This window comes from Rattus norvegicus, chromosome 10 (assembly GCF_036323735.1).
Source record: "Rattus norvegicus strain BN/NHsdMcwi chromosome 10, GRCr8, whole genome shotgun sequence".
NCBI classification, from domain to species: domain Eukaryota; kingdom Metazoa; phylum Chordata; class Mammalia; order Rodentia; family Muridae; genus Rattus; species Rattus norvegicus.
In genome coordinates this window covers 64,283,589-64,310,665 of record NC_086028.1, presented here as the reverse complement: position 1 = coordinate 64,310,665, position 27,077 = coordinate 64,283,589, and the positions used below count along the sequence as shown (strand labels likewise).

The window sequence follows — 27,077 nt, the reverse complement described above, 5'->3', positions numbered from 1 at the left end:
CTTTAAGGACATATCTGGACAAACCTGAAGGGTCCTGGATTCTAGCGACAGTTCCACCTCAGATCAACTGTGTAGGCTCAGAAAAGCTCCACTCTACACTGGACCATTCCCATGACAAAGAGTGACAGCAACCACTCGCCTGTCACATCACTGGCCACCAGTTCACCTCTCTCTTTTGTGTGTGTGACCTGGGAGTTGAACTCAGGGTCTTCTCCATGCTAAGTGAGCATTCTATCGCTGAGAGACATCCCTAGATCGTGTTTGTACTGTCTGTTTTTCTGTCCCCTCTATGCCCAGGTAGGACTTGACCTTCCTGTCCTCCTAAGTAACCCATACACAGGCCAGTGTGGTCACTACAAAGCCAAGGATGGCCTTGAAGCTTTGTCTTCCTGCCCCACCTCCTGAGGGCTGAGATTATCGTGTGCGGCCATTTCCAGCTGGTGTGGAGCGCTGGATAGATCCTAAGGCCTCATCCACTCCAGGCAAGCCCTCTACCTACTGAACCACAGCTCAGCCCCTCCTCCCAAATACTTTAAATCATTTCTAGATGATTTTTAACACCAAATTCGGAATAAATGACACGTGTCATATTGCTATACCATATTATTTAGGGATTAGTGTCTGTATGTGTTCACTAGAGATACAGTTTAAATTTTTCTCTTTTTGGTCAACAGTTGGTAGATTCTGGGAATGGGAAAGCCATGGAGGCAAGAACACACTCTGTTCAGGGTGTTCTGTGGACAGCCCCGCGATTCCACTGTTGAACATAAAGAGGAGGAGAGTAAAAAAAATATATCAATAAGGACCACGGTGGCACAGAGAGGTTGAGAGACTCACCACAGTCACAAAGCATCCAGCCTGTGAGGCAGAAGACACCATGAGTTTCTGCTACACCCCCCCCCACGTGCTTCTGTCAGCAGGTCCAAGGCTGATGGAGATTATCACGGGTTCCCCTCTCCCAACTGCCCACAGCTTCTGGGCCTGAAAAGCCACCTTCCCTTGGCGCTGCTCACCCAACAGGCAGCATTCCTGGGCCTCTCCCGATGATGGATACAGCAGGTGAGCTCTGCGGGGGCAAAATCCAAGTGCACTTTGAAGGGCAGGTGGAGAAAGGTAGGCCCCTTGTGGGTAGCAGTAGGAGCCCCAACGTAGACAGCCAGGGAGAAATGCCCTCCTCCCCCACCACCTAGGCATCTCAGGCATGGCACCAATAACACCCAAACTGTGGAGTCCTTCAGCCCCTCCATCCTAGGGTAGGTGTCTATCGAATAAAATGGATCTGTCCCTGACAGGATCTGGAGGTGACATGTGCTAGCCCTCTGTGATCAGCAGCTTCAAAGTTCCTTCTGGAAAAAAAAATTAAAAAAAAAAAAACCCACACAGCAGCCAGAGGGCTGATGAGATACCTCAGCAGTTAAGAGTATGTATTTGCTCTACAAGAGAACCTAAGTTCGAATTCCAGCCGTCATCTGAGCTAGCTCATAGCCACCTGTAACTCCAGCTCCAGGAGATCTGACTCCCCTAGCTTTCGTGAACACCTGACCTCATGTACAGATACCCCCACCCATAAATATAATCTAAAACAAAAACAAACCAGGGGCCACATAGCTAAGACTTGCTGAGCAGGGCACTTAAAGGTCCCTGCCCTTTCGACGTGGCAGTTCTTTCAGAGCTACTGTGACTAGTCTCACGTAATGTTGAGAATTGGGGAAGTCAGGCAAAGTCCCAGTTCATAACTAGTGTCTTTTCTTTTCCCTCTCCAACCTCTCAAATATATTCTGAGAGACAGGACAAGACCCGAAGGTAACTTGGGTTCAAGGCCTGCACCCTGGTACCCCTCAACTGCCTCTCTTGGCATAACCCCTAGGTAATAATTTTCAATCGTTGGAATGCTTACACGCTCCATGTCCTGAATGCTGCCAAGGGAATATAGCTAAGCCTGGCTTTCCACTCATTGTTGAGCCCTCTACCCACAGCTGCTGCTGTTCCCCTGATTTCATAAAAGGAACGTGGAAAGTGGGCCACTGGCCCAACATACTTAGCTTATAGCGGTAGAGTTGAGACTTAACTCAGATCTGAGGCCTAGGATCCTTGCTGACGCCCAGAGGACTTCCTGACTTGTGTGTCCACTTCACTGCAAGAGTTCACACAGTAGAGGTGAGACTGAGAGAGTGGTAACAGCTAAGTGGATCTGCCTAATGTGCCTCCATTGGTGGCAGTTCTGTGTGACACTGTAAAGAGAAATGCTGGCAGGCAGAGTCCTTATTCAGGTGGGGGACAAAGGAGCTGCCTCCCAGAGCCTGCCTTGGCAAAGTACTACCCTCACTTTCAATTTGCAGAGGGATCTGCACCCCTAGACAAGTGGGGACTGAGTCCCTGAGGGGAGAAGGAGCAGATCCAGGATTCAAACCTAGAACTGTGTGTGTATTTATGGGAAGCCTGTAAAGACACACTCAGCATGGTCATCTCCTTGAATCCTCTTGGTGAAACTGGAAGGCTGTGCAGGCTTTCTGCCCATGCTACCCAGGCCTCAAGAGGAAGAGCATCTGCCATGGTCATCCAGTTTTCCCATGGTTCTAGCAGTGTTCCACTCAAATGACACCTGTGATCAACACACTGCTTGACCATGGCATGATACCCAGTCTCAGGACAACAGGTAAGGTTATATTATTGTCCCATTTTGTAGGAGGGGGAAACACTGAGGCTCGGGGAGCAGGAGAGTCTGCTGGTTCACAGATCACAGATGAATATTTCACACTCCAACGTCAGGGCATTCACAGATGATCCTCTGTGAGGCACTGTACCCCTGTGACCCTTGGTCTCAGGCTATACCACTCAGATGCCCTTAAGAACAGGTACAATCCACACCTGAAATTCTTCTTCACTTGTTTGTTTGGTAAGTTGGTCTATTGAGACAAGGTCTCATGTAGCCCAGGCTGGCCTGGAACTCATTATGTACCAAGGGTGATCTTGAACAATCCCAGCACTTGGGAGGTAGATGCAGAAAGATTGCTGTGAGTTCAAGGCCAACCTAAACTACACAGCAAGACCCTATCTTAACAACATCAGCAGCAGCAACAACAAAAGAGGGTTTGTGAACCTGCAGAGTCTTCTTGAAGGCCATGTCACATGGTCCTCAGGTTGCCTACTGGCTTCCAGAGCATCCCTAGCTCAGACCAGCCACAGCAGTCAGCAGTGGTGCCATAGCTGGCTGCCTGACATTTCTGTAAGCATTGCCATTTGGCTCCTCTGTGCAGATGGCCCAAGAGCTCACTGTGGCCTATGTTCCAGTCCCGCCCTGCAGGTAAACCTGGCTGAATCCCTCCATCCCAGCCCCAGCTTCAGTTTCTTCAACTGAAAAAGTAGAACCGGCAAGCTTCCATGAGGGACTTAGGGGACTAAATGAGGTGAGGGCTCCCAGGTCCTAGTTTCTGTCCCCAGATCCTCTTGTGAGGCTCCTTCCCACTGCTTTCTTCTCTCAGCCTCCTGGATGCCTGCACCACATGGGTAACTGGTGGCACAGCTGTGGTATACAGCTGCCTACGGTGTACTGTGAACACCCCTGCACACAGTAGGCACTCAGCAGATTCCCCGACTGATGACATAATTTTGGGGTCAGCATGTGAGCATGCCTTAGCTTCTTCGTGGTCAGATAACAGCTTTCTCACAGAATGATCAATGATCCCAAAGCAATACAAAGGGGACATAAGTGACATGTGGCATATTAATTTTTGATAATTGAAATATCTCTTGATGTGATGATCGTTGTCTCTGGCAATTGACTGGTTCTGCACTTATAGAAGAAGACAGTTTAGCCCAGGCTTGGTGGCAAAAACCTATAATCTCAGCACTAGGAAGCTAAGGCAAGAGGTTGGTGTCATGGCTGTCTTCAACCTTCCGTAAGTGGCAATGCGTACTTGACTTTTCCGTAAGTGGCTATGCCTCGTTAGTTGTCTTGCGTGAACCCTCTGAGCTTCCTTGTTGTCAGTTAAGAGCCTCTGAAGTTCTTCCAGGATGGGATAAATGTCTCAAAAAAACAATGACAAATGCTTTTCAGCAATATAGTTACCTAAGGGGTTGACAAGACGGTTTAAGAAACAAAGGTGCTTTCAGCTAAGCCTGAGAACCTGAGTTTGATCCCCAGATCCCATGGTGGAAGGAAAGAATTGACTTCTGAAGGTTGCCCTGTGGTCTATATGCACACACACACACACACACACACACACACACACACACACACACACACCTATACTCACACATACAAACACACCTACATGTGTGCACATACACACGTACATACAAACACCTATATACACAAATACACATATACACACTTATACATACACACATCTACACATACATACATATACACCTGTACATACATATACATGCACACACCTATAACACACAAACACATCTATACACAAAGACACACACACATCTATGCATACAGATGTGTACTCACAGGAACACATAAATAAAGGAAATGCAGAAATGCCTAATTATGAAAACAGGATGCCAGGGGGAAGTAGAGGAAACATTTCCACACTTGTGTGACCTATGCGTGTCATGTGTCCCACTTCAACCCATCCTACTCATCTGTCAAAAGGGGAAAAGGCACTGCATAGCAACTTTTAAAGGAGCTTTCTGACTCATTTAGGAGCCCCATACCTGCCCTCCCTTTCTGGGCAGCAGCCTCTGAGCCCATGTCATCTGTTGGATGACCAGCCACGGGCCTGAGTCACACAAACTTTTGCAACCAAAGTCTCCTTTTTTTGTCATCTTAGACGACTTGGCGTTGGTGGAAGAGGTGGGGTTTTTGTTGGAAATGCCCAGGCAGCTATCCTGGGCTCAGTAGCCCAGGGTGGACCAGGAGGTGGTTAATTCTTGCTTGTTAAGTCCCTAGACTGTTGCGTGCTGCTGGCACGGACTGCTACAGACTGTATGTGGCAGGCAGCCTGACAGCTAGTGGCAGGGGTTCAGCCAGGTATGCCTCTAAGGGCTAATTTCTTTTATTTTATTTCAGTGCTGTGATCAAACTCACAGATTCACATCAGGTAGATGGTGAGTGCTCTGTCCCCAGCTAAGGGCCAGTTTCTTATCAACACCCCACCCCATCAGCTCTCTTGCCTGCTCTCCACTGGCCCTCAAGGTTGAGGACTAGTAACCAGGTGACATCTGAGGTTTGAAGGCTCAAGGTCAGGTGCAGGTAGGGTATCTGGAAGGTAAAAATGGTAGGGGAGTGGGAAACGGGGTGGAAACATATAGTCAGGAGGGGTGCAATGTAGACCATCTACCAACAGGCAGACAGAGTGCAGCCCACAAGGAAGGGATGCGGTGCACAGGACTGAGTGGTCCCGTCTTCAGGGTGGCATTGGCCTTTGTTTCCAACCATTCTAGAGCATCATAGACGTAGGCTGATGCAGGGACCGCTAATTCCTCAAGGCCTGCTGTGGACAGACCTGCCTTCTGTGGTTTTGGAAAAGCCCTCCAGCAGAGACACAGGTAGTGGGGTGCTGGCAAGGTGTTGGAATGTGAGCTGTGAACAAAGCTACAGGTAGCCTAGGGTTAGACCTGATGATGTAAAGGAACTGGGTGGCTATGGATCGACGTAGACAGGTTGTATGTTCCCAACTGTGCAGGCTCCTTTTGTCCTCAGAGCCTTGGGAGGTCCCTATCTGTAATAGGCACACTAGCAGGAAGAGTGTAAACCCTTCGTCTGCAGCCCCAGTACAGTCCAACATGGGTGCTCCTGCTTTACCGTGGAAGCCTCCAGTTCCATGATAAAATACAAAAGCAAATGAAATGGAAGGAAGGGAGCTTGAGGTCTGAAATGCCCTGCTAGCAGCCTCACGGGGCTTCTGCATGGGGGAGGGGGTGGCAAGAGCGTGGCTAAGATCCCTGGGAAAGAGCAAAGAATGCCTTCGCCAGCTTCATGCGCCTTTAGTGAATGGCAGCTCCAGGGTCAAGAGCCTACCTGTCTGTCGCACGTGGCATGCAAATTTCACCATGGAACGAGGGAGCTTGCTACACCTATGGCCTCTTGTGGTGGTTATGGCTTGAAGGCCTCAGTAACAGGCTTGATGACCACTCCCTGATCCATGCAGCAAATCTACCTATGCTATTACAGAGCAATGTCTGGGGCCAGGAGGACGAAGTCTCTCTGCGCCTTGGGGAGGAGGGGCTTGTTGACCGGTACTCTGCTTAGAAGGAGGTACATTCCTGTCTGGGCAGGATAAAAATGGGAGGGAGAAGAGGCTGTAATCCCCCTTGGAGACAAAGGACTCTTCAGGACTTAATTAAAATGCCCATCAAAGACTAGCCAAGACAGGGGTTATGGATGAAATGAAGCTAGTTGGAGTGAACATGTTCCAAGTCAATTTCATTCCAGGGGCACCCCTGGGGTTCTGACACTAGAGAGGCCCAATCCATCCTCAGTTCTATCTCTTCTGCCACAGCAGGTGGGGGAAGGGCTTCTGAAGATGTCCAGTTCCTGTTTAAATAGCTGGAGAGTTCAAACTTTGGGTTCTCAAGGTGGTGGGCGTGAGAGGCTGATCTGCAACTGGTACCCAACTAAAGCGAGTTGAAGGGAAGGCTAGAGACCCCCATTTTACTCCACTAAGCTTTAGCATCACCCTAATGTTGGGGTAAGCCCATGCTTGGGGCCTCTGCAGTTGACCTGTGAAGGAACAACGTTTCCTCTAAATGACCCACAACTCAACCACGTGCCATCTTTGTTTATGCATTACCTCCCTGTGGAGGCCAACTCCGCCATCCCTATTTATTTTTATTTGCTTATCCATTTGTTCCCTCGCTCATTCATTTTTTGTAGCAGCAGATGTAACATACAGCGGGGAAGTGTGCTACCAGCCTGTCACACCCTGGTCTCCCCACCGCCGTCCTTATTTAAAAATCCCAGCCCTTCTGCCTGACCCTCCTCATCCCCTGACTCTGCGCATCCTCCCCAGAGCTCCGCCTCCCACCTTGGATAGTTTGTTCTCTTGTGCGCTGTTTCCTCCCAGCCCCTCTAGAACGAAAGCCCCTAGAGAAGGGAGCTTGTCCCGCATACTGATGTACTTGGTTCAGTACCTTCACAAAGAGTTGTTGAGTGAATGAATTAACATGGCAGAGAAGAAATAATTCGTTAATGTCACTGGACCCCAAGGATACACCCGGGTTAATGGAGCTGGATCTGAAGGTGTCTTATGCCCAGGTGAAGCCAGTCTGAGGGCTGGTGTTCAGGAGTAACCTGCTTATTCTGCTCTAAGAGCTGCATCTCTCATCCCAATCTGGGTTAGCCAAGTCCACGTCCCTATACACATTGCTCCTGTAGTGGAATTGGTGAGGGATCACACACATTCTCCACTTCATCCTGGGACCAGGAGCAAGCAGCTGTCTTGTCCCTTGCAGATGACAGAGTGGCCGCCTAGATTCACATAGCAGCAAGAAGCTCTGGAAGAGGCCAGGAAAGTCCTGGTAAGAAGACATCTGTCTGGAAAATTTGAGTTCTTGGTGAGATGTGTTTGGAACCTGAGCCCACACACGTTCTCTATTCCTGACAAAAATAAACAGTGTGAGGCCTGGGATTAGACGGGACGTTCCCAGTTGCCACCACTGCCAGCACAAACTGGTTGGAATCTCTTGTGGGTTACAGATTCCCTTATGACCATAAGTGCAGCCTGCAAAGTACAGCAAGTAATGAAAACATGTTAACTTGAATTTGGAATCTTTTTTTTTCTGGAAGTTTCTTGGAAATCTCCAGCTTTTCCAGCCTCAGCACCAAAACCCCAACCACATCTCCACACTGTATCCATTCACGGGAGGAAAAGTCTTTTCATTAAATGGTTCTAGAATGGTTGCTTTCCAGATGGAATCTCTTGAGCTTTGACCCCTACCTCACAACTAACCCAAGACTCCATTCTGGAAGGAATCACAAGCACAGAGATAAAGGCAAAGAGAGCTCTGGGAAGAGAACATGGCGAGTCGTCTTCAGGACTCCAGCGCAGGTTAGCGATGCTTTAGATAGGATGTACATAGCACAGCCATAAAAGAAAAGACTGCAATGGTGGACCTAGTTAAAGACTTCATCAAGAGATATTATCATGAAAGTAATAGCTGGCCATGATGGACAAACATGCCTGTGAGTCCAGAATTCACGAGACAGCAAAAGGGTTGCTCGAGAGCTCAAGGACAGTTCTGATCTGTACAGCAAGCTCCAGACTGGCCAGGTCTATGAAGCATGGCCCTGTTAAGAAGGAGGAGAGGGGGGCTGGGGATTTAGCTCAGTGGTAGAGCGCTTACCTAGGAAGCGCAAGGCCCTGGGTTCGGTCCCCAGCTCTGAAAAAAAAAAAAAAAAAAAAAAGAAGGAGGAGAGGGAGGAGAGGGGGAAGAGAGGAAGTGAGGGAGGAAAAGGAGAGCCATGGTGGGATCCTGAGTTTGATCCTTATCACTGAAAGGAGGGAGGATGGGGGAAAGAAGGGAGGGAGGGAGGAAGAGAGAGAGAGAGAGAGAGAGAGAGAGAGAGAGAGAGAGAGAGAGAGAGAGAGAGGCTGAGCTAGGTAGCTAGTAGGTGTGGTGTGAAGGTCTGTAATTCTAGCACTAAGGAGGCTGAGTCTGGGCTACACGGTGGGACTCTGTGAAAGAAGGAAGAAGCAGATGGAAGGAAGATACAGTACATGGATATTAACTACTCACCCAGCTACTGGTGAGTGGGAGGGAACTTCCTGACCCACTGGAGCGTAAGTAGCCTCCACCACACACTGCCACTGCCGCGCACTGCCTCAGCCTTCCCCATTGTGACAAATGGATGCCATGAGCTGAAAAGCATCCAACTTCAAGGAGAAAACTTTCACTTCAAGCCAAGTATGGTGGTTTACACCTGTAATCCCAGCACTTTGGAGGACAAGGCAGAAGGGTTGCCATGAGTTTGAGATAAGCTTGGACTATTATAATAAAACCCTATCTACACACACACACACACACACACACACACACACACACACACACACACACACACAACCACCGCTGCCGCCACCGCCATCATACATACACATAGAAGAAGAAAAAAGAGGAGAAGGAGGAAGAGGAAGAAGACATTTAAAAACTACACAGTGGCCAACAGTCAATCGAAAGGCGCCATGCTGCCTTTCTTAGTTGTCAGGAAACTACAAGCTAGAATCCATGTTGGTACCAGTGCCTGGAGTCCTCCTATTTGAATCCTCTACCCAAGCAAACTGGGAGACAGAAACTGGTGGAAGAAACAGTTTATTCAAGTCCAGTTTCGGAAAAATGGGGTAGAGGTCTCATCTGGAGAAAAGCACCTCTCGTTTTCAAAACGGGGTGAAGGGGTGGTGATGGTGGGGTTACAGGGTGATGAGCAGAAGTATCTGAAATCAGGGACTTGCTTTTTCTGTGGCATTTTCCAGGCAATGTCCAGCGTCTTAGTAACATACTATAGGTAAAGGAAGACTCCAGGAAGCTAGGACACTGAGGAGAAAGATCCGGCTGGCTTTGGTTTACTTTGCATATTTAGGCTCAGCTCAGGGGAGCTGTAGCTTCCTGGTGAGGCATCTCTCCTTCTTGTTATTTTGCCGCCCCCCACCCCACCCCCAGCTGAGGACCGAACCCAGGGCCTTGTGCTTGCTGGGCAAACGCTCTACCACTGAGCTAAATCCCCAGCCCCAGCATCTCTCCTTCTTTACAAGTGCACATTATATTTTCTTTGCAGTTTTGATTCTGCTCAGTTCCAGCAGTGGATTTGCTGCACTTCCAGCCAACTATAACGAGTAGCCAGTGCCGCTGACTGTGACGAAGCGTGCAGCAGCCTCACTGGCGGGACGTGAATTGGTCCAGCCACTTTGGAATCTGGCAGTGCCAGCTAAGGCTGCATTAACCGTTCACAACCTAGCGCAGACTCCTCCACTCTACAAAATACGAATGTGCATTCCTAATTGGCATTGGCACACACATACACCAACACACAAGACCACCTTCCTCCAAGAATAGAAAGAACCCAAGTGCCCTTCCCAGGAGAACAGACAACTAAATACATGGTAATCTGTCCTCCAAATGAGACACCGCACAGCAGAGATCTCAGCTCTATAACGCAGACGGCTACCATGCAGCCCAGTGTGGGTTTGTATACCGTCTATTATCGCATGTGCAAACGGAAACATAGGCCTGTGCTCCCTGACCCTTCAGCGCCATGCTCCTGCCTTGATGATAATGGACTGAACCTCAGAACGACTAATCCAGCCCCACTTAATTGTTGTCCTTTAAAAGGGTTGCCTTGGTCGTGATGTTTCTTTATAGTAATGAAACCCAAACTAAGACAGATCGTGCAGAGCTGAAGTTAACGGGCATCATGAGCCATTCAACTTCATTGCTGGGAACAGAACTCCAGGCCCCTGCAAAAGCAGCATAGACTCAGCCCCTGAGCCTTCTCTCCAGCCCTGTTTTCCCGTAATAAATAAACACCAATAACCGCTTCTATTTCTAGTATATATAAATAGGCAAAGATAAGCCTACATCTTGTTTCTTCCATTTACATAGTGTTCATGGAGACAGAGGGTAAGAGGCAGCTACTTGGAGTTAGTGGTTCCAGATGTGTAATTAGATTAAATTGTATCCATTTAGATGTGTGCACCTGTCTGCTTGCAACTTCTCCATCCACCCACATTTTTAAGAACTAAAGAAGATTTGTGCTGTTCTATTACTCCATGGGTGCTCACAGATGCACAGCAGTATGAGCATGTGGAGGGCAGAGGACAAGCTGCAGGGTTGGTTCCTTCCTTTGACCATGTGGGTATTGGGAACCCAACTCAAGTTGTCTTTCTTGGCAGCAAGCCCCTTTACCCACTGAACCATCTCAGTAGCCCCAAAAGACCACTTTAGAGAAGCCCAGGTCTGAAGACAGGAGAAGAGAGTGTCTCTCAGCCAGCTACCTCCCTCCATTCTTAAAATGCTGGCCCTAAATCGATGTCTCCCGAAAGAGAAAGAGCCAAGCCCCTCTCCATCCCAGTGACTGTACTGAGTGTAACTGTAGCAACGCCAGGGACCAACCTTCTCCCAGCAAGGCACTGCATAGCAGGCATCCTCTTACCCACTCAGCACCACATTTAATGCCGCTTGACCCTGTCAGCCTGCTCCAACTGACAGTACCTATGCAAGCTTCCAGTTATTACACTTCAGGCATAAATTTCTTGGGAGCTTGGCATTCTCTCTCCTCTCTCTCTCTCTCTCTCTCTCTCTCTCTCTCTCTCTCTCTCCTCTCTCTCTCTTAAAATGTTTATATTTACCATCTATTTTGGGGTGTGCACATGGATATGCATATGTCATGGCACATGGAGTCGAGGTCAGAGGACAGCTTGCTGGAGTGGATTCTCCTTCTGCCACACAGATCCCAGAGATCCAACCCAGGAGCACAGGCTTGGTAGCATTGCTTTTACCCATCTCACGGGCTCCATCCAGCTTCCTTTGCTTTCAAGATCAGGGTGTGAGGGAGGCAGAAAACCTCATCGATGACAACTCCTAAGGGCTGTTCTGGCAGACACACTGTGAGGAAAGAGAACCAGAGGAAGACACGGCAGCAGAGGATTCGAGAGAGGCAGGGGTAGCAGGGGGGTGAGGTAGGCTCTATGACGCTGGACCATGTGCAAGGTGTGAAAATTTCATCCAGCAAAGTTTAGGTGAAGATGCTATCTGATGAGTAGGCTCTGTGGATGCCTCTCCCAGAGCCTGCTGGCGTCTGAGCCCAGCTTTCAGAGTGAGATAAACAGGCTGTCCAGAGAGGTCCTACCATATTCACATCTGGGCCTTCAGCCTTTCCCAGCATAACTTCAGGATTTTATCATGTGGTTCAGGTTCAAAACTGCCCCACCCAGCTCGGGTATATGTACGTGTAGACGTACACAGGGGTCCCAGTGCTGGGCCCTGTGGGTGAGGCTAGCCAAGCTGAATGACTGGTGTACCAGAAAAAACCACTGGAGTCCTCTGTGAGTGCCCACAGAGAACAGCAAGACATGACACTCACTAAAAGGGGACTTTTTAAAAGATAGGTACAGAGCTGAGAATGTAGCTTGGTTGATAGATGCTTGCCTCGCATGCATGGATCCTGGGGCTCATCTCCAGCACAGCGTTAGCTGGGTGTGGCGGAGTAAGCCTATCATTCCAGCACTTGGGAAATAGAGGCAGGGTGGTCAGAAGTTCAAGGTTAGCCTCAGTTACATAGTGAATTTCAGGTCAGCCTTGTAGTTGGGATTCTGCCTTAACCAAAAAAAAAAAAAAAAAGTGGGTGAGAATCACAGGTTTGCAGAAGTGGAGAGGCATGTGACACACCTGTACCTTGCCTGTCTTCTTCAGTTGCTGTTAAATAAATGTTGTCTTGATTTGGTGTCTAAACTGGCTTTGAACTCAGGATCCTCTCGCCTCAGCCTCCAAGCAATTCTCTATGCTCTTACACATCAGAAATGCATAGCCCAGCACTTGTCTGGTTCAAGGAGGGAGGCAGGGTATGAGTGAGGGAGAACTGAGCTGGGAGCAACGAAGTGTTTAGTGTGCATTCAGTACCATCTGATGTATTTACCAGGCATACATTTTATCTATTAGAAACTTTAAAGATAAGAAGAAGGGAAAGGGAAGGAAGGGTCTGATGGAGCGTCCTCAGGTGGGTCTGTTCTGGAGAGCAAGTTCGGTTCAGAGTAGGTATAAGCCCAGGCTTGGAAGGGAGGGGTAGCCACAGTGATGTCAGATGCCGTGTGGGCTTCCTCCTCACCCGCTTCATCCTCATTCTGTGGTAGGAACAAGTTGTCTTAAAGTCATGCCACACCCAGGGTCAGAAAGCTGTGCTGTGTCAGTGTGGAGTTTCCATGCCACGCTGATGTGGCCCAAGTGCTCAGAGATCGTCATTGCCTTTGGGCTAAAGTAACCAAGGCTGAAATGAATTGGTAGAAGCTTGAGCCATACTCCCAGGGCATCCTGGTAACGGAAGAGCACAGAGAAGAAGGAAATAGGGAGGGGCAATGGGACAAGGTCTAGACTTTAGACTAGGCCCTCTGGGTTTAAACCCTGGCTTCTCCATGCAGGGACTGGGTGGCTGTGGAGGTGGTGGGGAGCACTGTCACACATGATGACAGAATCCACCACGTAGGGGTACACCAAGGGTGGTGTTGACAAATGAGGGGCAGGCTTGTGTGCCCAGTGCAGGAGCACCCGGCAACTCTTTGCTATTAAGAACTTGCATCTTATTTGAATTCTAATAATACCCCGTGAGAAGGTTACTTTGATACACCAAAGCTTAGATAAATAGACTCTGTAATGGCCAGACAATGGAGTCTTTGATTCAAGCCTAGAGGTCGATGTGCTATGTCAGTCAGAATTTTCCAAACTCTGTTCCAGGAAACACTTCTTTTCCCACCAAACTCCTCATAACTGCTCCTCCAAAATATTGACCATATAATCCCAGGTTTGTAACCAGTGAGTTCTTTTGATACAGTCCAGGTTCAAATCTACCTCACCCAGCTCACATGTGTGTATAGACGGATGTGCACACAGGTACGTGTGCTGGTCCCTGGGGGGTTTCAGTGAAGTTAGACAGGCTATTTACTGCAGGGCTCAGCAAAACCTTTTTTTTTAAGTATTTATATGGGGCTGGAGAGATGGCTCAGTGGTTAAGAGCACTGGCTGCTCTTCCGGAGATCATGAATTCAATTCCCAGCAACCACATGGTGGCTCACAACCATCTGTAATGAGAGCTGATGCCTCTTCTGGTGCGTCTGAAGACAGAGACAATGTACTCACATTAAATAAATAAATAAATAAATAAATAAATAAATAAATAAATAAATATTTTATTTTATTTAAGAAGTATTTTTATTTTATATATATAAGTGTTTTGTCTGCACATTTGTAAGTGGACTATATACACGCCTGGTGCCTGAAGAATGCAGAAGAGGGCATCCCCTGCATCCCTCAGATTCCCTGGAAATGGAGTTATAGACAGGTTTGAGCTGACATGTGAGTGCTGTGAACTAAATCTGGGTCCTCTGGAAGAGCAGCAGCCAGTGGCCTTAACTGTTGAGCCATTTTCTATCCCCCTCAAGGAGAAACTTTAAAATACTGGGGTTTGGGGCTAAAGAGATGGTTTAGTGTCTAAGAGTACTGGCTGGTCTTCCAGAGGACTTGGGTTTGATTACTAGCACCCATGTAGTGACTCATAGCCATCCTTAACTCTAGTTCTAAGAGTTCCTTTTCTGAACGCCTTGGGCACTGGGGAGGCACATGGATCACAGACATGCAAACTGGCAAAAGACACACTAAAAAAAACAAATCTAAAAATATTTAATACTAATATATCTATGATTCAAAGTGGAAGACACTCTCTAAACCACTTGATAAAAATTTCCTGTTAATGGAACACTACTGACACAACTGGAGGAATATTGGGGCTGCATGGTCAAGGATCTGGAGATGCAAGGCCAAACTGTAGGAGGACAGACAGAATGAGAAGGATGCAGAGCTCTTCAACATCCACTTCCAGGCAGGCCTTCAACAAAGGAGTCTTCATTTTCAAACCAAAAGGTGCAGCACACTCTGGGGCAGGGTAGTTAAGAAGGAAACCACCAGTGGTGGAGAGAATGAACACTGAGGCAAAAGCAGGATCTGAATCTGGACCCCTGAATGCCCCAGAGAGAGAAGATCAGATTCCCTTTGTAATTATCCTCTGTCATTGGTTGACTGAAGGTATGTACACATGTCAGTGGGTCTGTTGCATGAACTTTTCCTGTGGAGATGTGAACAAATGTCTACTCACCTAGATAGGGCATCAGTGACAAACCAAAGCCAAATAATGATTGCACCAAAGTCCAGCATGGAGGAATCAATGTTTCTTGGGCTTACTTACAGAATAGATGAGGGACTGCATGGGTGACCCCGACCAAAAAATCTCGCTCCAGGATGGATGATGAATTCCCCATAGCTATATATAAAGGGCATTCCAGTTTCGTTTATGACAAAGAGCAACATCGGGGAGAAAGGAGTTTATTTCAGCTTATGATTATAGCCTATAGTTCATCATTGTGGGATTGTTAAGGCAGGGGCTTCAAACAACTAACTGGTCACATCACATCCACAACCGAGAGCAGAAAGAATGGGTTTCTGCATGCTCACTTGCTTGCTTGCTTACTTACTTGCTTGTGCTATGCTCAACTCTCCACTCTTAAACCCTCTGTCTAGGGAATGATGCCTCCCACAGTAGGCTGGGTCTTTCCACATCTCTTAGCTTAGTTAAGATAATTCCTCACAGATTTGCCCACCAGCCAACTCGGGGTAGACAATCCCTTATTGAGACTCTCTTCGCAGGTGGTTCTAAGTCATCTCAACTTGACAAGTCAAGTCAACCAGCACAGATGGAATCCATCTCTTCTTCAGTTCCACACTGTACTCTATCTACCACCTGCCAAGAGCATGTGCAGCTGGGGCAGAGTGCTATACGAGTTAGGGTGGAAGGAGGTGTAGATGGGAGTGAGTGAGTCTTAGTTGAGAGGCTAAAAATGATCCCCCTGCCTCCTCCTTCTTTGAGGGATATCAACAGGCTGGTCTCGGCTGACTTTTGCAAGGAGTCAAGGCTGCTCTAATGAAGATATAAATTGCTTTCATGCTTGGAGGAAAGAGTCCCACCATAGGCTCTAAAGTAGCTGTCACCATGTAACTTCCTTTCCTAATCAGGTTGGGTGTCTCCAACTGCACATAGCAGATGACCAATATTAACCTGGATGGAGACAGGAAGAGGGAAGGATGGCTGCTGAGATAAGTAAACTACCTTCAAGCAGAACAGGTGAGAATCCTCACACTGGGGACTTCATGCCAACTCTGGAAGCTTCTAGATGGGTCCCTGACTGGCTGTCCAAGTACCTCAATCTGTAGGTACCACGACAGACTCGCCAAGGAGTTATCTACAGACTGGCCTTCTTCCTTTTCTGGAAGACATCCAGCGTGTACCACTGATTTTTGGGCTAGGTAAATAGACACCTCTGGAAGCTGTCAGAATTTCCACAAGTCAAGGCAGGAGCACAGTCCAGATGCCTGTGTACTCATAGAAATCACTATAAACAAACCCCACCATGGCTCTTTGGGTAGTCAGAGATATTTTTTGAAACTGGACCAAAGAATCATTGCCTGGGTCATGAGAAAGTTTGAGAAGTATTGCATGGATGTCCTGTGACTGGGTAGATCCGAGGAGTCTAAAGACACCTTTCAGGTGTGCTCTGTAGGTAAACTGGGGATTTGGGAGTGGGAGGTGTGGGGATGTGGGCCAGCTCATGCTGACAACTGCTACTGAGAGAAACCAAAGAATTCTATGTAAAACCCACAGAATTTGGAATCTTCCAGTAAAGCACGATTTTTTTTTTTTTTTGTCATTAAAATGCATCTGCTGCTGGGGCCGGAGAGACAGCTCAGAATGTAAGACAACTGACTTTCATGGGCTCTGAGTTCAGTTCCCAGCACCCATGTGTCAGTTCATAACCCCTTGGAGCTCCAATTCTGAGGGATCCAACACACCCTGGACATGCTCCTACATGCACAGTGTATACACACATATACTACATGTACACACACACACACACACACACACACACACACAAATCTTCTAACAATGCATCAGCTGGAAGAGTAACCAGTGCTGTTTATTCCTGGGCTATTTCTCTAACCCAGTCCCTGGACTTCTTAAAACTCTGTTGAACTGATGAGATGCTGCATTTTGCTGAAGCTAGTATGCCTTCCTTTCCACTGCTGCATACGTTATCTGATAGATATTCGGGTTTTAGAGATATTTTGTCGATCTCTTTTCTCATACTATCAACGAAACACTAGCATCCACCTTAGTGGTATGAGACACCTTCTTCTGAACTTGAGAACAAGATAAAGACAACTGCCATCTCTACTTCTCTACTTAACATTCCATCCGGCTTGCTAGCCAGTGCAATAACTGAAGACAAAGAAATGAAAGAAAGTTAAAAAGAAAGCAAAAATGTGATCTTCCATTTTCCTTTTGCAGATGGCATGAACACATCTGCAAACAGGAAAGCAAGGCAATGCAGTGGTGAAATCAGCAAGTGGATTTACAAAAGCCACTAACTGTCAGCCCAATACAAAGAAAGCTCTATATAATTAGCAATATTTGAAAATGTTTGGAGTACTGCTTGTTAGTTATGGAGTGTAAGTGTTTTTGTAAAAAAAAAAAACAGACAGGATTAAATGCTAACATTTAGGGAATCCTGGAATGTTAGTTTCTCAATACAATATGAGATACCAGAGAGAAACAATTTGGGGATGGAAGATATTCATTTTGGCTCATAGTTTCTGGGGTTTCACAGTGAATTCCTTCATTCTTTCTGGCCCATGATGAGGCAGAACATGAAGGGAAAGGGTATATTGAGACAAAACTGTTCACCTTGTGATGGCCAGGGAGCAGAAAGAAAAAACACAAAAGGCCCAGATCAAGCCATGGATTCAGTGACCTCATATAGCCAGGCACTGACTCACATAAGCTCCCCAAAATGCCATTAAATTACGAATCTGTCTGTGGATTAATCTGTTAGTGATGGTGGAGCCCTTCTACCCAACTGTGGTGATTTGAATATGCTTGGTCCTTTGGGTGGCACTTTTAGGAGGTATGGCCTTGTTGGAATAGGTGTGACCTTGTTGGGAAAAGTGTTCCACTATGTAGGCCAGGTTTTGAGGAATCCTAATGCTCAAGCTCCACCCAGTGATGAAGAGAGCCTCCTCCTGACTGCCTACAGAAGAGAGTCTTCTCATAGCTGCCTTCAGATCAAGATGTAGAACTCTTGGCTTCTCCAGCACTATGTCTGCCATGCTTCCAGCCATGATTTTGGATTGAACCTCTGAAACTGTAAGCCAGCACCCACTAAGTGTTGCCCTTTATAAGAGTTGCCATGATTATAGTGTCTGTTCACTAAGAAACCAATTCACTTTTCAGTGATTCCCTCCACTGGCTGGGGACCATGTCTCCAACACATGAGCCTTTGGGTGACACTTCATATCTAAATTACAACACTGAATGAAGGGCACATAGAATTCTTCATTTTAATTTTGCAACTTTTTCTTGGATGAAATTATTGCAAAATAAAAAGCTAAAATATGTAACATGTAGGAGCTGGAGAGATGATTCAACAGTTAAGAGTACTGGATGCGGGGCTGGAGAGATAGCTCAGCGGTTAAGAGCACTGACTGCTCTTCCAGAGGTCATGAGTTCAAATCCCAGCAACCAAATGGTGGCTCACAACCATCTGTAATGAGATCCGATGCCCTCTTCTGGTGTGTCTGAAGACAGTGACATCATATATAAAATGAATAAATAAAATCTTTTAAAAAAAAGAGAGAGTACTGGATGCTCTTCCAGAGGACCTGGGTTCAATTCCCAGCACCCAAGCTAACAACCATTTGTAACAGTTTCAGTTTCAGTACAGGTACCAGGCACACACACTTGCTTCACAGATACATACAGGTAACACAGTCATACAGTTAAAGTTTTTTTTTAAATGATACAATTTGTAATATCAAAGCATCATGGGCCTTGGACTAAATCTATTAGAAGATATACATGAACTCCATTAAAACCATAAAACACCTTTAATCCCAGCACTGGAGAGGCAGAGGCAAGTAGATCTCTGATAGTTTGAGTTCATGTGGTCTACAAAGCAAGTTCCAGGCCAGCCAGGGCTACATGATAAGACACTATCTCAAACAAATATTATTGATACAAACTAAAGGTATAAATAATTAGAGGTACCACATTGGTGCCATGAAAGATAGAATAAGCTGACATTGTTCTAGAGGTGAAATGCATCCTCAATTAAAATTCCATTATCTCTATACAGGGACCTGGATTAGCCAAGGCCAGAAGTGGGGAAACTCTGTCAATAACCAGATAAACATTCTAGGTTTATAGCCACGTAGTCTTTTCCCAATTACTCAGTTATGCCTTTGTGACATAACAACCAGCCATGAACAGGGATGAGAGATGGCTCAGGGGGTAAAGTATAAAAATGTCAGCATAAAAATCCAACTTTCATCTGAGGCCAGCCTGGTGTACAGAGTGAGTTCTAGGACAGCTAGGGCTACACATAGAAACTGTCACACACACACACACACACACACACACACACACACACACATACACACACACGCACACACACACAAAACCCAAAACAAAACAAGGCACCCGTGCTGGCCATGTTGGCCCAGAGTAGCCAGAAAAAAGACACCCGAGCATCTGCTGAGGGTGCTGCTATGGTGAATGAGTATGTGATGGAGACAAGGGGAAGAGGAGTGCCTGGTGGAGAGGGGAGGAGAAGAAGGTCAAGCCAAAGGATTTGTACATCATGGAGACATTTGGAACTAGAGACTTGACAGCAATGAGAAACAGGCAGAAATGAGTAAGCCATGGTGAGGTCCTGGCCTGGGATACCACCAAGGGCCATGTCTGGGTCATGGTCCTGCTGCAGCTAGAGCCTGTGTCTATGTCTGTGGCCCAAGTTACCACCAAAGGCCAAGAGGATGCCTGCTGGAGCTGCCACCAGAGACCTTGTGGGTATCTGAGGGCTGTGCTGCCTGGGGGTTGGGGTAGGGTAGAACATGCTGATCTGAGTGGCCTGCACTGCCGCTTGAGGCCATGAGGGGCATCCAGGTCCAGACTGATGCTGGGGAGCCATGTCTGGGTCATGGTCCTATAGCAATATTTGAGTCCCTGTTTCCACTAAAGACCATGCAAATGTCTGTGACACTGTGCTGAGCTATCCTTGCTCCTGGCCGATCACCACATTTGGAGTGGACGCTACCCCTCACTTGGGCAGCACCATACATCTGACCTTGATTGCAGCAGAGTAACTGGTCAGGACCCCAAGAGCTTGAACAAGGGAGAGTTGTCCCTGCCCCTCACTGGCTACAACATTTGGGAGTGTGGGCTCTGCACATCACCTAGGCAGCCCAGTACAACTGGCCCTGGTAGAGAAGCCATGGCTGAGCTGGCCCTGGGGACATGGGAGCAGGAGAGTTGACCCTGCTCCTTGCTGCAGCAATGGGTGATCTAGCCAGGACGGTGCTGGAGAGCTCGTCCTGGTGGTAAGGGTGCAGAAGAGCTGGCAACTTCCACTCAGGCCCAGATCCGGGGCATTGAGTTGGCCCACCCTAACATCTACCCCATGTATGATCTGTTGGAGTGCATGAAAGGGCCGGTCCTGCAAATCCAAAGATCCCCATGACACAGGGCAACATCAGGATCATCCATAAGGAGTCCCTCTGAGAATCTGGTATAGATTATGTTACAGAAGCCAGAGACCTTAAACCAGACCAATGACTCATCGCAATGAACATTTGCAAGTAAAGATGTATGAACAACAACAGAAAAGATACACTGTGTGACACACTACAGTTTCCATGTCAAAATTTTTTTATTCTATCTTTTTGTTTTCTTTTTGGGAGGTGGGGGGAGGTTGCAAGGGCAGAAGGAGGATATGAAGGGACAGGGAGATAAGTGGGTCTGGGGTGCATAATATAAAGAGGTTCTACCAGCAGCTGACTAAGACAGATGCAAATACTTCCAGCCAACCATTGGACTGAGGTTGGGCCCCCTATGGAAGAGTTAGGGGAAGGATTGAAGGAGCTGAAGGGGAGGGCAACCACATAGGAAGAGCAACATTCTAAACTAACCTGGAACCCCGGGAGCTCCCAGAGACTAAGCCACTAACCAAAGAGCATACATGGGCTGGTCCGGTGGCCCCAGGCACATATGTAGCAGAGGACTACCTTGTCAGGCCTCAGTGGGAGAGGATGCACCTAATCTTAAACACTTGAAGCTCCAGAGAAGGGGGATGCCCTGGGAGTACCCTCTTAGAAATGAAGGGCTAGGGGGATGGGGAAAGAATTCTGTGAGGGGGGAAAAGGAGGCGGGTAAAATTTGGGTTGTAAATAAATAATTAATAAAAAATAAAATTAATAAAAAAATAAACAAAAGTCTAACTTTCATTCCCAGCACCCACATAAGAGCAATGCAGGGTGTTGTGCCTGTAGTCCCAGTGCTGGGCAGACAGAAAGGTGCATCCCGGGGCTCCTGGACAGCCAGTCAAATCAAAACAGTGACTTCTAAGTACAGTAAAGAGACCTTGTCGTGACAGAGAGAATGAACTTAATTTGTGTCATCTCATAAGTAAAACGCTTAGGTCCCAGAGCACAGAAGTTGAGTATTTTGCTTTTTAACATTTGGTACCATCTGAAGAGTGACCAGGTCAGGCCTTTATGGTCTTGAGGCTGTCTGAACCAGATAAAGACACACTGACGAAAGTAACATGTCTCTCCAGTCCCCTCCGCACTGTCCTGGCCTCCTTTGATCCTGTTAACTCCCACAGTTCTTGAAGATTGACACAGGAATAAGTCATTTAAAACAACTTTGTAAGTTTTGCCCCATCGGATACATATTTATCTTTTTTTAGATTTCCTAATGGGAAAAGGGTTTGACCAAATAAGGCTATGTGACTTGCTGGCCAGATTTCCCTGACACAGATAGAGTCACAGCTGGAGCCAAGGAGCCAGTGTCCTAACCACTGCCTAGCCCTACCTTCGTCATCTCCCTGGTTGCCTAGCATCTGCATCCTTTTTTTTAATGATACAATTCTCATTTTAATAATTATTATATATATAAAATTCCAGTTTAGAGTCATTAGTGTTTCAAATGCAGTAATGATTGGGGATTTGGCCACTAGACAAACCAAAATAATACTCCAAACACTTTTACAGTGTAAATATAACAATGTATTGTTTATGTTTCATAATGTCAATTAATATATTACTTTAGCAAATCTTAAACTCTATCAACAATGTTTCTTTTTTCCATCCATACCAACCACACCATGTCTATTGGTGTCGTCCTTGTTCAGTTCATGTTAAGGTAGCCATGCTGGTGAGACTTACAGGTCTGACATTACTAAGAGACGATGTGTCAAAGTAAACTCCATCATGCTTAGGTTCTTACAATCTTCTCACCTCCTCTTCCACAATGTTCCCTGACTATTAGGTGCCGGAATGACTTTGGTAGAGAGCAGGAGAAAATAGTCTTAACCAGGGATAGGCAGACTGATTGCTTGATATCCGAAGTCAGTCCAGAAAATATATACACAAGCAGAATAATACACAGAGCAGGCTATATTGTGTGTGTATACACATATATAAATGTGTGTGTGTGTGTGTGTGTGTGTGTGTGTGTGTGTGTGAATGAAAAGTAGATGTCCTGCATTTGAAAAGTAAAGGAGCAGTGTGTTGGGGAGAAGTATTCAGGGTGGTGGTGTGCGGGGAAAAAGATATGTGGGGGGAGAGTTATAAGGGAGGATTTGGAGAAAGACTGGGAAGAGAGAAGTGATATCATTATGTTATTACCTCAAACACAATGAAAAGCATCTGCATCCTTATCAGCGTTTCTCGCTCACGAGAACATGGGGATTAAAGATGTTGCTCAGAGGCACAGTGACAGACCCTGTTGGAGCCTGAGACTCTGGGATCTCAAGTAGGAAGAAGAAAACAGAAACACCTGAGACACCAGAGAAGATCATCATCCTATCTTCTTTCCCAACTGCAACTGGGAAGTTGTGCTTTCCAGTTCCGTTTATCACCAGAGCCTAAGGACTGGGGACCCTGCGGCATCATCTCCATTCTCACTCACTTGCAGCTCAGAGAATACCCCGAAGCCAAGAAAAATAAACTCTAGCCCTTGCCCTGCTTCTAACTAGCTTATGACTTTGAATAGTCAATAGGCCACTCTTCTCGTATCATTATGGAAAAGACAAGGCTTACTGCCCCTTCTGCGTATCTTGAGTTTCCATCAGGTGTGTTTAAGAAAGTATGTGACATCATTGCAGGGAGGAGTGAGATGCTGAGTGAACTTAAGCCAGACACAAAGGGACCAACATTCATGTCCATGGGATCCCTAGAACCACCAAATTCCCAGAGACAAACCAGACAACCAAGGGGTTTGGGAGGAAGACCAGAATCAAATAACTAAAATCGGGATGCACCTAATAATTTTACACAGAGGAAAATAATTACTGGTGAGCACCATCAACAAAACGGACAAACTCCTAGAAAACACACCTCCAAGACCAAATCACAAAGATACAGAAAATCTACACAGACCTACACAGGTGAAAAGGGAGAAAGAATCAACAGCAGATGCTTCCTCGGACTGCGGGGATGGCTCAGTCGGTAAAAGATTGGCTCTACGATCGTGAGAGCCTGAGTTTGATCCCTCGTATCAGGAGCTGGGGATGAAGGTGTGCACACTTGTCATCCCAGAACTGGAGAAACAGAGACAACAGGAATTCTGTAGTTTGCTGGGTAGCCAGCCTAGCCATTTCGTGAGTTCCTGGCCATGGGAGATCCTGTTTCAAAACCAAGGTGGATGGCTAGTGAAGACACCACTGGAGGTTGGCTTATAGTTACGCACACAGGCAAAGCTGTGTAACAATGCCAACACACACACACACACACCACACACACACACACACACACACACAGAGAGAGAGAGAGAGAGAGAGAGAGAGAGAGAGAGAGAGAGAGAGACCAAGGCTTTATTGGTAAATCCAGAGACTTAGATTAACATTAATTCTCCCAAAAATTACCAAAAACTGAAGAGAAGGGAACAGTTCCTAAGACATCCTATGAGTTCCAAGTTACCTGAGGTCAAAGCCAGACAAAGGCTCTGTAAGAAAAGTAAACTACATTTTAGTATCCCTGATGAATATTGCACAAATGTGCTTAACAAAATACTAGCAAACCACATTAAACAGTAAAATAAGTGCACTGGAGGTGCTAGCCAGAGCAATTAGGCAAGAAAAGGGGAGAGAGGTGTTAAAATTAAATGAACAAACCATAAATTGGTGGCATGGTTCAGTGGGTAAAGCCGCTGACTGTCCACCCAGAAAACCTGAGTTTGATAATAATCGCATGGTGGGAGGAAAGAACCAACTTCAACAAGTTTTCCTTTGATTTCCACAGTTCTATACAGGCTTGCCTGTGCACACACATGTGCATACACACACACACACACACACACACACACACACACACACCCATAAATAAAATACAAAAAAAATGGTTTTGTGTCCAAAATCAATTGAACAAGTACTTGGACTCAAGCCTACGGACCTCAGTTAAATTCCTGGAAACTATATGGTAGAAAGAGAGCTTTCTTCCTTTCAAATGCCAGAAAACTTCCCTTTGACCTCCATCCATGTGATTTGGTGCATGTACACACACACACACACACACACACACACACACACAGAGATTTGGTGCATGTACACACACACACACACACACACACACACACACACACAGTGTAAAAATGAACAAAAGAAACCCAACCCATTTCCAGGGTCAATCCCCTGCCCCAACTTGCTTCTGACCCAGAGACTCTACCCTTTGATTCTTTTCCAGAGACATCTATACTGGAAAGAAAGAATTGAAGTTGTCTGCTCACAGGTGACATTGTTGCATACATAGAAAGTGTCAAAGGTTGCATCCAAAAATCATTAAAACTAGCCAATGAATTCTGCAGAGTTCTAGGATACACATTAACTCTCATATACCAATTATATTTCTAATGTAGGGAAGAACATTATGGAAAAATATAAAAATAACTTAATTTAAAATCAATAGCCAAATAAGTAGATAAATGCCAACCTGGTGTGTAGCTTAGTGGTGAGGTGCTTGCTAGACATGTGAGGCCCTCCCTAATTTGAGTCCCAGCCTAGCAAGACGAAAGAAAGAAAGAAAGAAAGAAAGAAAGAAAGAAAGAAAAGAAGGAAGAAAGGAAGAAGAGAAAAGAAAATAAAGAATAAAAATTCTTAGAAACCGATTTAAGGGCTGGGGATTTAGCTCAGTGGTAGAGCGCTTGCCTAGCAAGCGCAAGGCCCTGAGTTCGGTCCCCAGCTCCGAAAAAAAAAAAGAAAAAAAGAAAAAAGAAAAAAAGAAACCGATTTAAGCAGAGGTAAAATATTTCAACACTGAAAACTACCCCCCAAAAAAAATCCCTGAATAATTTTTAAAATTATTTATAATTATAAATAGGAAAACAGAATGTTTAAAATAATAAAACAATTTTTTTAAATCAAGAAGAACAAAGTAGGGGGTCCAAAGAATCTCCCTCCACTTTACAACCTTGGGCAAGTCCCCAAATGTCTCTCTTCCCAGGTTTCTTCATCTGCAGATAAGGGCTACATCCCCTAGCTCACCTACATCACCTGTAAGCATTCTATGAGTAAATTACAGAAAGCACGAGAAAGTGTGTAGGGAGAGGCTGGGATATAGTACCAGATAAGGGAGAGTTCTGTGTTTGTGCATGTATGTATACAAGCGTGTGTACATGCAGCATGTGTGTGTTTGTCTGCGTGCACATGTATGTGCGTGTGCATGCACACACAGCATGTATGTGTTTGTGTGTATATGTGTGTGCACATATGTGAGTGCATGTGTATGTACATGTAGCATGTGTTTGTGTGTGTGTGTGTGTGTGTGTGTGTCCATGCACATTCGGGATTAAACCTAGGTTTGCACATATTCTAAGCAAGCATTCTACCAGTGAGCTACATCCTCATCTCATAATTAATATTTTGCTGGTGCTCCTTGGACCAGCCAGGTAACAATTTCAAGATGCCAAGCATATCAATAGAAATTAGGGTTCCACTTATTATGTATCTTTCAGTGGTGTCCAGTCTGCCTCTCCTCCTTAAAAAACTCCCAATTTTGCATCAGCTCTGGAATGGACACGGTTTCTAATGCCTTGGACCTAGTGGACTGATGTTGAGTCGTGAGTACAGTATGGATAAGGCCCTGGTTGACTTTGCTAAAATGGGTTGGGAACTAAACCATTATGTTAAGGCTGCCCAACCTATAATAAGTCATGTAAAAGAAGGATGTCCAGAAAAAGTATGACATTTAACATGACTAGCGGAGAAGAAAGGTTTGATTTTTCAGGATAAGCATTCTGATGCCGACTTTAACGGCAGGGAGAAGTTTGTGCAGGTTAAGCAACAGCTGAAGAAGCACTGTGGTCTGTATGCAGACAGAGAGAATGATGGGACAGAAGGAGCCGATAAGGATACGATTTTGATCCAGATGCAGACCAATTTCATCTGCCCTATAACACAGATGGAAATGAAGAAATCACTAAAAAACAACGTATGGCCGCACCTAGGAAGGAAAAGCCATTTTTCCCATGATGGAATGCAAGCAGGAAGGATGGAACTCAAGCAAGGCAGCAGAGAAAAGAAGGCCCGATGCCAAAAATTGGCTGTAGCCACATAGTCGTGAGAGTGTCGGATCTCATTCCGGAGGAAGAAGGGCACTCCAGAGCCACAGGAGGAAATGCTAGCATGAGCAGGAAAAGCCCCGCCCACAGGGCTGTCAGCAGCCTATCTCTACCCCCCCCCCCGCCCCTGCTATCCGAGGGTGGGATCAGAAAGCAATGGGGAGGTGGGGGGCGCTCACTGAACAGCGCACTGTGTTTGGGGTAACACTTAATGGCTAATTGTAATTGAAAGCATTTTTTAATTACACAATCAAAACACAGGTACATTATATTCTTTATTTTCAAATGCTCTGAAAATTTAAATGAAACTGATAATCCTCCAAGGGGGTAAAAAAAAAATTCTGTAAGGTCTCCTTCATTCCTTCCCCCATCTGACCCTTCTGGTGCTATTCAGTGTATCAGAGAGCAAAGCCCTTTGTTATGGAGAGATATGCACAGACACATTCACACAGGCAGAGACACAAGGACAGGGACAGACACAGACACAGGGACAGATTTTCAAGACAGCCTCCAAGCAGGCACAGATTCTGACTCATACAACAGACAGACAAGAGGACAGAAGACAGGGAGTACCAAGGAGAGAATTCAAACCCAGGATTGCTGTAGGTTCAATGACACCAAGGGGAAGTGCTTAGATTTCTTTCCTAATTAGTGACACTAGTGTTTCCATGGTAACTTGGAGCTTATTTTAAAAGCATTTAAT

General features: G+C 46.2%; 1 long non-coding RNA gene and 1 pseudogene across 1 annotated transcript; both read left to right on the top strand.

Moving 5' to 3' along the window:
• The first annotated feature begins 4,233 nt into the window (after positions 1–4,233).
• Positions 4,234–10,491, top strand: LOC134480831 (uncharacterized). The gene is made up of 2 exons (XR_010055693.1): positions 4,234–8,006; positions 9,728–10,491. It is a non-coding gene; the product is annotated as an uncharacterized LOC134480831 (long non-coding RNA).
• An 11,476-nt stretch (positions 10,492–21,967) lies between these two features.
• Nsmce2-ps2 (NSE2/MMS21 homolog, SMC5-SMC6 complex SUMO ligase, pseudogene 2) lies at positions 21,968–26,579 on the top strand (annotated as a pseudogene).
• Positions 26,580–27,077: the final 498 nt, after the last annotated feature.